An 11,305-nucleotide genomic window follows, 5' to 3' on the forward strand; every position below is an offset into this window, starting at 1 on the left:
ATATAGTATTTGTCATTGATTGAGGCACTCATTGGCCGTTTAATTGGCAAGATTTAAAGAGTAACTAAGGAAATCAAGATTCTAGTGGAAATTTAAAAGAATTTAATCCAGGAACAAAGACCAGACATAGAAAATAACTAATCGTTATTTATCAACAGATAAATCAATTTAATGAAAGCTGACGTTACGTTCGTTTCTCTTCAGGGTTGATTCCAAACCCCAAAATTTATACGTCACAAAGCGTTTCGCCATAGCAAACACCTGTTCATTGATTCAAATCGCATCGAAAGATCGTCGACAATCTGAAGTTTGGCGAAACATCCACATCATGAAACCTCAGAAAAGAAAAAGGAATCCCCCCCCCCTCTTGAAGGTCGCTTCAACTGCAGAACCACAACAGAAGGCCCGTAGACGGCAAACGACAGCTCCATGAAATTCACAGTCACAGAAGAATCTGCAACGCTCCAAACCCGGACAAAACAGTGGTGACAGCTCGACACTCCCGGCACCATTCAGGACAGGATTTTTGGCAACAGCGGAACTTTGTTTACGTCCCATGATATTTGTAAAATATTCCCACCATCCCTGGAGAACTGTAATATTTCCGGTATCTGTACAGATAGATCTGTCCGACCAAAACTGAAATGGATATTGCTAGAGAAGCCCTTAAGGGATGAAAAAATGTAAATTATTGCGAAGTGCTATAAAGTTATCGAGCATTTTGAGAGCGAGGGGAAAGGGGTATGGGATTGGAATATTTTGGGGAGAAAAAATTTCTACTTATTCATTTATTTAAAAAACTCCCCCATTAATTAACAAGACATATTTTCAAATAGAAATATTGATTTTGCTTGCTGCTTAAAGATGAATAAAAATGTTGCTCTTGCGAAGCAAAAATTTTTCATCCGGATCAACCCCCCTCTTTGTAATGTCCTTTATTACTTTTACGAGTCTCGCACAGACGGTACATATATGGTAAAGCTCACGGTGCTCACTGATTTAGGCATTGCTTAATCCATATTATATTCGGAGTTATATTTTTCCCAAGGTGGGTTAGGTTCTTGTCAACAGCTACAGGGAAACAGCGGAGATACAGGTACATACATTCACGTGTTTTCCGAACTTTCTAAATACATCATATTCACTTCTTTCAATAAGTAAAAAAAATAGAGAAAGACTCGAAAACTATCAGAAAGGATGAATTTATTTTTACTGAAACGTAATCTTAACCTATGTATACTAAAAAGTCATCTCAGCCCATTAAAAATATCCATGTCTGGTCTTCAGCATTCATGACGTATGCCAGTATTATGCTGAAAACATGGCCTAATAAAGGATCAAAGTTCTTTAAATACATGGACACAGTGAGACTCGCAGCAGCTAGGGGTGTTAGCATAGGGTGGGTTCAATATGACGAGTAATTTAGGTTGCAAAAAGAACGCAATCCGTCTTCTTCATGGGGTGTGGTCGATATGGAGTTGTGGATGCTATGTGTATGTACACCAAATGTTATATCTACTCAAAACTTTGTACACCAGTCGACAAAATATTCAAACTCAAACTCATTTAATCACGCACTTCATTCACGCATCGATGGCCAGTTAAACAATCGCCAATCGCGGAACGTACCATGAAAAAAATTACAACAAAGGTCAAAAATGTGAATACGGAAGAGCATGCAAATTGGCACACAAATGTAGCAAATGCAATGGACCTCACGCTTACATAAACTGTAGATTCAAATAGATACGAGTGAACATAATGAACAAAAGCAAGTCACAAAAATTCAGTGCATACAAGGTTTATTTTTTTTTTAATGTTTTTAATTATATGTTTGTGTTTAATATGCACTATTTGTAAATAATAACTGAATTTGTTTCAGGAAATGGCCAATTACATGCCTCGGGTAGTTCTCCAATCAGGGTCTCCCTGGTTAAAAGGGCACTTGTTAATTATCCTGACCCCGAAAAAGGCTATAAAACTAATTAACGGATTAGAACATGGATTCAAGTTTAATTACTCGGGTCCCCGGCTTCCTATGGATATTGAAACTTACCATATTTAAGGAGATTTGGCCATTATTACAGGGAAAAAATTTAAAAAAGAAATCGAATTCAATAGAATTGCTGGCCCATTCGCTTCACTCCCCCTTTCCGACATTACGAATATCGCCAATTTCACTTAGGCCCAAAAAAAGTCGAGTTCGGATCATAGGCTAATTCACAACCTTTCATACCCTCCCAACCATGCGGTAAACGATTTCATCGACCGATCTTATTGTTCAGTAGAGTATTCTTGCATAGACGATGCCATTCATGTGATACAAAACCTAGGTCCTAGGGTCCTGCCCGCAAAATGCAACATCAAATCAGCATTCAGACTTCTTAGATTAGCCCCGAGTGGTCGGTCAAATACCAGAAAGTCTTTCCAATAGAATAAGTTTGAACTCATAAACAATATATCGCAAGTTCAGCAGGAACTGACAACATAATGACAAGGCGTCATAACGTTAGAACACAAAAACCAAGATTCTAGCGGAAATTTAAAAGAATTTAATCCAAGTACAAAGACCAGACATAGGAAATAACTAATCGTTATTTATCAACAGAAAACAAAAGATGGACACAGCACCTTGTGTAATTGTTAAAACTGGTATTGAATATCATTACACAATCAATTTGATAAAAAAACATTTTCTTAATGTATCAAAGTATTTCAAGTATCCACAATTCATGTCCACAAAAAAAACCTGGCCATATTTATTTAAATTATGCAACTTAAAAAACAAAACAAAACAAAAAAATTAAGTGTCGGACAATTCTTCAAAACTCTTCTTGACTCATATATAAATTGTTTGTTAATTCTCGATGTACCATGGACTTTTGGTAGTGTGAGAATAAATTGCAAGCGTGAACAACTTAAACTATAATATTCCTTTTTCATATCCCCGACTTTGGCTTCGCTCTTTAAGATTTTATGCAAAGTGGAGTAACTTTCTACAAATTTGTCATCCGACAGACTGGTTTACTGTCAAACTGGAGCAATAGACAGCAGTTGACTTCAAATTCAAATATTCAATTTATTAGAGCCGCGGTAAATACTTGGATACTGTTTAATTACTTATTTCAATCCGTTCAGGTACTTACCGAAGTGAAAATAGTTGAAGTTTTCAAGAAAAATGTTAAAAAATTCCACAAAAAATATTTGCGTGGAAGTCGTGCGTTCTCGACAAGATAAACTGTAATTTGTTATAACATGATGGTCTATTATAAATAATCCAAATTAAGCAGATTATAACTCTCTATGCAATGGTTTCCCTGCTTATTTTAACGCAGTACTCTAAAAGATGGCATTATACTCGTATCAATCTAATATTGTAAAGTTTCTGATGTAAAAAAGGGCTTATATTTTTTTGCAACTGAACACCAGGTGTCCCTTTAAATAAATCATTAACTTTACTGTACAAAAGTAGCAGAATTCATTTGATTGACTAATCAGCATAAATATGCCTAATGAAAGACTGAAATTTTCTTTTCACTTTGAATGGAATCATTTATTTGATACAATTAACTGCTTAGGAAATTTAATTCCTTCTTTTTCGTTTCTAAAACCAATAGTAGTGCCTTTATTTCTTATCAAAATAGTGAATAAGCGAAAATCAAGGAAATGTAGGTTCGATTATTAGTGAAATAAAAAATAACATAAACAAAGATAACGTCTAGACAAGGAAAATATACATACGCAAATAACAACATATAATAAACCAAATAACGGGTAAAAAGTAACAAAGCCAAATGAGCAACACCGGTAGCGTCCTCTGCTTTTCTAGAGATACCCACATAACTAATAAAATGTCACGTTTAGGGTAGACGAAAGAGGAAAAGAAAACTATGACACGGTGAACAAATCGGTTCTCATGCTGCAGACGGATATACCATGACAATCCACGTGTTCATGACAACGACCATAAAACTTATAACGTATTATAATCCTGGTCTAGTGCAGAACAATAAGTCAACATAGTTAAGCTCCAGCATGACGATATGAAAACTTCATATGCAGGTGCTAACTGTGTGTTGTCACATCTGAAGGGATGTACATACACAAAGCGAACCGAATATTATATATTACATATAAAGATTGTAGGCAAAGAAAACAGGACGTTCCTCACAAAATTAAAGCACAAGCAGTATATGAACTCCCTAAAAAAACCGGGAGTGATATCGGGTGCTCCGGAAGGGTAAGCGTGTTCTGATCCGCCAGTGGCACCCGTCATATGGCAAGTGAGTGTAAACTAATAGTTGTCTTGCAACAATAATGCAGCTTTTAACGAGGAACGAAAAGTCATTGTGTTCGTCGTATTGTTTGGCCACGAGTTTTCCTTTCCCACGAACTCTTAAGAGTACGTTAAGAAATTAGGCTGATTCCTAGTGTCTGCAGTGTGCTTTGTCTTAAACTCGTTGGGGTAGGTGCGATGTGTAAAATCTCCGAATCTATGACTGATTTAAGTTATAACGTCATCTATTTAGCGGAAACTGAGATCAAGGGGTATGTCCAGGCGAATAGTTAAACCATTTTTGGTCATGATAATGGCGGTGATGACGGCCGAATTATATTATTAACCCTTTACGGCAACGATGATGTCGGTGTAGTGGTCGAAATATCTAGTTAAACCATTCATGGAAGCGGTGATGGTGGTCGATATATCTGGGTAAACCCTTTACTGCAACGATGATAGCGGTGATAAGGGTCGAAATATCTAGTTAAACCATTCACGGCACCAACGATTCCGATGATGGTGATCGAAATATCTGGGTTAACCCTTTACGACAACGATGATGGCGGTGATGACGGTCGAAACATCTTGGTAAACCCTTTACTGCAACGATGAAAGCGGCGATGAAGGTCCAATTATCTAGTTAAACCATTCACAGAAACGACGATGGCGGTGATAGTGGTCGAAATATCTAACCCTTTACGGCAACGATGATAGCGGTGATGACGGTTGAAATACCTAAACCATTCATGGCAACGACGATGGAGGTGATGGTGGTTGAAATATCTAGGTTAACCTTTTACAGCAACGATGATGGTGGAAATACAGTGGTCGAAATATCTGAGTAAACCATTCATGGCAAAGATGATGGCGGTGATGTCGGTCAAAATATCTTGGTAAACGTAGGTAAACCCTTTACGGTAATAATGATGGTGGTGATGACGATCGAAATATCTGGGTAAACGATAAATGGCAATGATTATCTAGTTTAACCATTAACAGCAACGACGATTACGGTGATGGTGGTCGAAATATCTGGGTAAACTCTGGATGATGTTTGTTATGGACTAAGAAGTTTCTGATTTAATAGACGAATTGACATTAAATATTGGTGTCTCATCAGATTGATTGATTGATTATTGGGGTTTAACGTCCGAGCTGCAATATTTTACCTATATTCAGACGATGAACATGAAATGAATGAAAAATTGAATATGAAAGGATGATGAAATGAAAAACAAGGATGGGACACAAGGATAGTAGGGTCGACAAATATTGATTGCCACTAGAAAAAGGAGGATGGGTAGGGTCGGGCAATTTAGCCTTCTGTGGCGGAACGCAAAGGTTCCTACTCCTATCGAATACCACAGCAGGGTTCTTTAACGTGCAAGGAACGTGGCATCTTTCCCAACACGGTGCACCACTATGGTTTGCGGTCAGGTTTTTCCATATTATAGCCTGACAACACCAGCATGTAACACGCCACGGGTACCCCATTCCACCACCTGGGGCACACATCCCAGTTGCTATGTGGGCAGAACGCCTAGCCCCCGGTTAGGTTCCTGAGTATTACTTAGTCGCCTTTTTACGACAAGCTTAGCGCTGCTGCATGCCTATTCTTTTGACACCCGGACCTGCACGGGGCCTCATCAGGGTTTAGGAGACAGTACTTTTAATCTGTTTGAAATAAAATTATCAACTTGGAATCATTTACATATATTATGAACTAAAAGATAATAAAGAAGTTATAAAATTTCTTTTGAACTGCATAAACACTGCATACTTAAAGGATATTTCTTATCGTAAAAACAAATAATAAACAGGATTTATATCATATATCATATATTTATTGACAGAAGTCACGAGCGAATTTAATGCTGGGCATGTTGTTTTCTTCTTATTGTTATTATTATTATCAACAATTGGTATCACGGCCATACGTACGTACAAAACCAAAGCTTATTTTTTTCTTTTGACAAAATTGAAACAAAAATAGCTCAATGGAATACTGATCATTATATGCTTAAAATACCTCCCAAAACAAAGGAAAACTACTAATTACACTTCACAGAGTAGGACTGATTTGTATTCTATTTACAGTTCGATTTCCTCTAGATAATTATAGTGGTAAATAACACGTAATTATTTAAAAGAGATTCTGACAGAAGGTGATGCGCTGGACAAATTGAAACGTCTGGTAACTCAATCTGATGTAATTATAACATCATTAGCTGCGATTCAAAGATTCATTACTACCTTTGCTATATATGAAATTACTGAATATAAATATCTGTTTCCCTGTTCTTTCCTTTACGACATTTAACTCTGTAAGAGCAATTCCACGAGACGACAAACTCTCGAAACACATTACGCTACTTACCGTATGTTATCAGTAGTCCTTCTATCGAAACAAATTATTCATTAAGGTGTAAACAAAAATGAAGTGTAAATACATTTTGAACTACGTTTAAAACTTGAAGTTGAAATGAGAAAATAATATGCAAGACAAATAAACGGAGACAGAAAATTCACACAATAGTAAAACGAAACTACACAGAAATTGAAGGAAGAATAGCAAAGCAAACATTCATAAACTAGGAACAGATTACCTAGTACGCAATTGTTATGTACATCTAAATGTCATAGAAATAATTACTACAAAAAAAAACAACAAATCTATATTATTCTTCTCTAAATGCAATTTCTTTTCCAATAATGAATGTAGAAACAAATGAATAAAGGGAAAACAATGAATGACGAATACTTTATATCATACTCTGAAATGGTGAACCTCACTAATAGTGTACAACGTGATGTGTTAGATACATTCTAATATGACGTGCTTCATATGGCTCTATAGACCGCAGCCATAATAAAAAGTGATAAACACATGAAAAACACTTCGTGCAACACACAGGCTGTGTCTATCAAAATATGAGGAAACTAGTCCTATTAGAATCGAAATAAATCACGGAAACTCTAAAAAAATATATAACATTATAAGTAAATCATACTCCTGTGTCATAGTAAGAAATTGTGAGACAGGAGTATGATTTGTACATAGCCTGACAACCTTTCTGGCCAACTAACATAAACTCTTGCATTAAAGTACGAACAGCTTAAACAATAATCTTTCCTTTTTCATATACACTTAAAATGGGGTTTGTTTAGCAATGGTGTGTTATTTATATTTATATTGCCTTAAGTTGGCCAAACTAGTTAAAACACATTTGATTTGTTACATATTTATATGGAGCAAATATTGCATGGTTACATTATTCATCACTGAAATATTACTACTGAGAAAGCCTATCGTAACAACAACTTTTTGGCAAAATCTGAAGTTTTAAGTATATAACACACTAAGCCAATGTTTTTCAGACTAAAACAAAAACAAAACAAAACAAAACAAAAAAACAACAACAAACAAAAACAAAACAAATAAAACAAAAAACAAAAAAACATACCAAACTTTCCAGAGAGCTATGTCTAGTGACATGTTATTGACGTAAAAGTTTGTAATCATTTTATTTCGTTAGTTTTAACGTAAATAATGTGAGTGGGTGAGCTAAATTAAACATTTTCACAAAATAAGACGCTGAAAACTGTTTTAAGTGAATATACCCCTTCAACAAAATTCAATTTCCGATCTCTGAAGATTGATTTGGATCCAAAAAGTACATGTGACGGGGACAGAGATTCCATCGGAGGAACTCCCATTGTTAACAAAACATGGCGTGGGCGGGGAGCAAAGTGATAAATGATGAATTTAATACTAATTTCATTTGTATGAAAGCAAAATATGCGGTATATAGACGACTGGGAAATCACTATATACTTTTTGTTACAAATTGTTATACATTGCACTTTAAAAAAACAAAAATGACAATAGAGATCATGAAGTCAAAGTAATAATTGCCCAGGGAACGATTTTAGTGGTTTCATATGGACGGCAACAGTTTATCATATCCTTGAGGTCTACAAAACCTTTTACAAGTTAAATGGGTGAATCCATAAAAGCGAAACCCGGACAAAAAACCTGACATCAATATTTCTTACTTTCAACGTAAGATTTTCTATAATTATGGACATGAGATATATGCAATTAGGTGTATAATATTGACCACAATTAGTGAAAAGTAAAGATGGTATTACCTACCTTCGCTAATTATGGTATGGTCGGAGCACCTGATATTGATGACAATCTCAACTCCTCCGCATTGGCTATTATCATCATTCTTAGGGTTTTTTTTTCTGCATTATTTAATAATCCGATCATTACGACAAACTATTGTTACGCCGTACCAAAATATTGATGCAGTGTATTTATATGTAACTAATCATATTTACTAAATATATTTATGATTATAAAGGTAAAGGCTTCCAGTGTTATATTGCCGAAGAGGGGTTATATAAGGACATGTTTACAGAACCAGTTAGATGGTTTTAAGACAGGACGTAGTTAATAATATTGATACTATAACATCTATTATTAAAACTAGGGAAAAATGTAGCTTTTATAGATTTTAAGAAAGCTTATGATTCAAAAAATAGAATATTTTTTGTGAAAAAAAACCTTATAAATATGGGTATTAGTTCAAAATTTGTTTATGTTCTTAAAGCTCTTTACTCTGATGTACAATGTATTGTGTGGTTAAATGGAAATATGACTGAATAGTTTAATGTGAATACTGGTTTAAAACAAGGGTGTGTATTATCATCTTTTATGTTAAATATCTACCTTAATAGTTTGATAGAAAGGTTAATGCTTTGAATGTTGGTATTGATAAAAATGATGATAGGATTTTTTTTTATATGCTGAAGATGTTATTTTAATGGCAGAAAATGGGGTAGATTTAAAAAAGATGTTAGATGAACTCCAAGTATGGCGTATTGATACCGAGTTCAGTCTTAATATAAAAGAAAATTGTGCCTTTTAGAAATCCGTCTGTTCCACAAACTAATTTTAATTTATCAATTGATGGTAGTGTAATGGAATGTGTTAGTAGTTATCCGTACTTAGCATTGTTAGTGACAGAAGTTTTAGATTATCAGTTAATGGCAAAAGCAGTACCCAAATCAGCTAGTAGAGCTTTAGGTTTGTTGGTTGTAAAAAACAAAGCTTATGGAGGTTTCCATCACAATCTTGTCTCAAAATTATATGATACAATGGTTTTGTCAGTAATCAGCTATGATGCTAGTATTTGGGGAACTAGGGATTCATCATGTATTTATACTGTCAAAACAAGGTCCATGGTTTGGAGTTGGTAAATACACTTCCAATGATGTCATAGATGGGGATATGACTGGGAAACCCCCATATGTTAAGTAAAGGATGTGGATTTTTAGACATTGGGCAAGATATTCTATGGACCCAGATATAATGAATTTTAATGTTTTTAAAAGGTCTTTACGAAATAGTAATACCCAAGTTGAAAAAAAAACTGGGGCTATGAAGTAATGGAAATGTTATAACAGTATAACTATGAGTAATATTGTAATTTTGAAATAAATATAATGCATACAAACATTATTAAATAACTCAAGGAAGATATGTTTTTAAATTTAAGAGCGACTAGTGTTTAAGAGTTAGCACATATGCTGATGGTAATACATTAAGAACGTATAAATTGTTTAAGCAAAAATTTTGTACCGAGACATATTTAAAAAATAGAAACATTTCTTGTATCAAACATAGAAGTGCTTTTTCCCGTTTTAGATGTAGAGTTGCCCCCATAGAACAGAAACTGGTAGATATGAAATATTAGAATTTTTTTAAAGAACTTGTTTCATTTGCAGTACCGATATTGAAGATGAGTTACATGTTGTTATATAATGCCCTGTATATGCAGATCTTAGGCAACTCATGCCAAATGATGCAACACATTTACATGAACAATTTAATCTGTTATCAGAAAATGAAAATTTGTATTGTTAAATAATAATTAAAATATGAGTAATATAGCTGCCAAAATCTGCAAAATATTTTATCAGGGAGAAATAGTTTTTCACTAATTTAAAAACAAACAACATGTTAATGGTTTACATGTTGATTTTTAAGAAATACTCTCTGTATTTTATAATTGTAATGTATAAATTTTGTATATAGAATATACTTATGTCTTTCAACAGTCTCTCATAAATCTTTTTAGATTGATGCATACAATGCTAATGTTTTACATGTTATTTGTAGATTTTAGATATGTATGTTTGTATGTGCTGAGACTTTAATAAAATATTGAATCTAAATCTGAATCTATTAAGTAGACAACATGTTAAAGGTTGGTCCCTTGGCGGCAAGTACAAGAGCAGTTGCCTTCTCAAAATATGTTTTGAAAAAAAAATGATGGTCAATGGAGAAATTCTGACTTCCTGATGTATGCTTACAGTAGCACATAAGAATCGGTATTAAAACACGAAATTTTTCGTTCACATATTTGATACAACTACACGAATTACAAGTAATGACTATAGGTATATTGCCCTTATCTGCATCGTCCGTTGTAACATTTTATTCTTAAATAAATGTTATAAATGTTAATAATGAAAGAATACGATATGTAATGAATTTGTTAGTTATATAAATATCAATGCATAATAAATATAATTAAATTATGTCATACATTTAGCGCCGACTAATACTTCTACTTTTACTGAATCCAATATTTATATGTAGTATCTTTCTGATTAACCATAGTTTTAAACAAGTACTCCCGAGTATCATAATTCCTTTATTAAATACGAAGTATTTGAACGAGTGACTTAATTTAGTTGTCCGTCCGCGGAACAATGTGCTCGATTGGTATAACACAAGATTATTGGTGAATATTTAATAAACTACGTATGGCATCCATAATATAATATTGATTTTCATTCGGTCCTTGCAATTAGTAGAAATCGTTTTCAAAGCATTTCACAGACTATACAAACTGCGCAAATGGTTCAATTTATTGAAATATGAAATATTCCCACGATGGATTTGAAAAAGGCAAACTATTTACTTTCATTGCATGGGTTTGAATTTCAGAC

The 11,305-nt window shown here is 34.1% G+C and overlaps 1 pseudogene; it reads left to right on the plus strand.

Moving 5' to 3' along the window:
* Positions 1-1,232: 1,232 nt before the first annotated feature.
* LOC148623999 (uncharacterized) lies at positions 1,233-1,746 on the plus strand (annotated as a pseudogene).
* Positions 1,747-11,305: the final 9,559 nt, after the last annotated feature.

Source organism: Perna viridis, chromosome 2 (genome assembly GCF_037379345.1).
Source record: "Perna viridis isolate PV_CMFRI_1.1 ecotype Kerala chromosome 2, ASM3737934v1, whole genome shotgun sequence".
In the NCBI taxonomy this organism is placed as follows: Eukaryota; Metazoa; Mollusca; class Bivalvia; order Mytilida; family Mytilidae; genus Perna; species Perna viridis.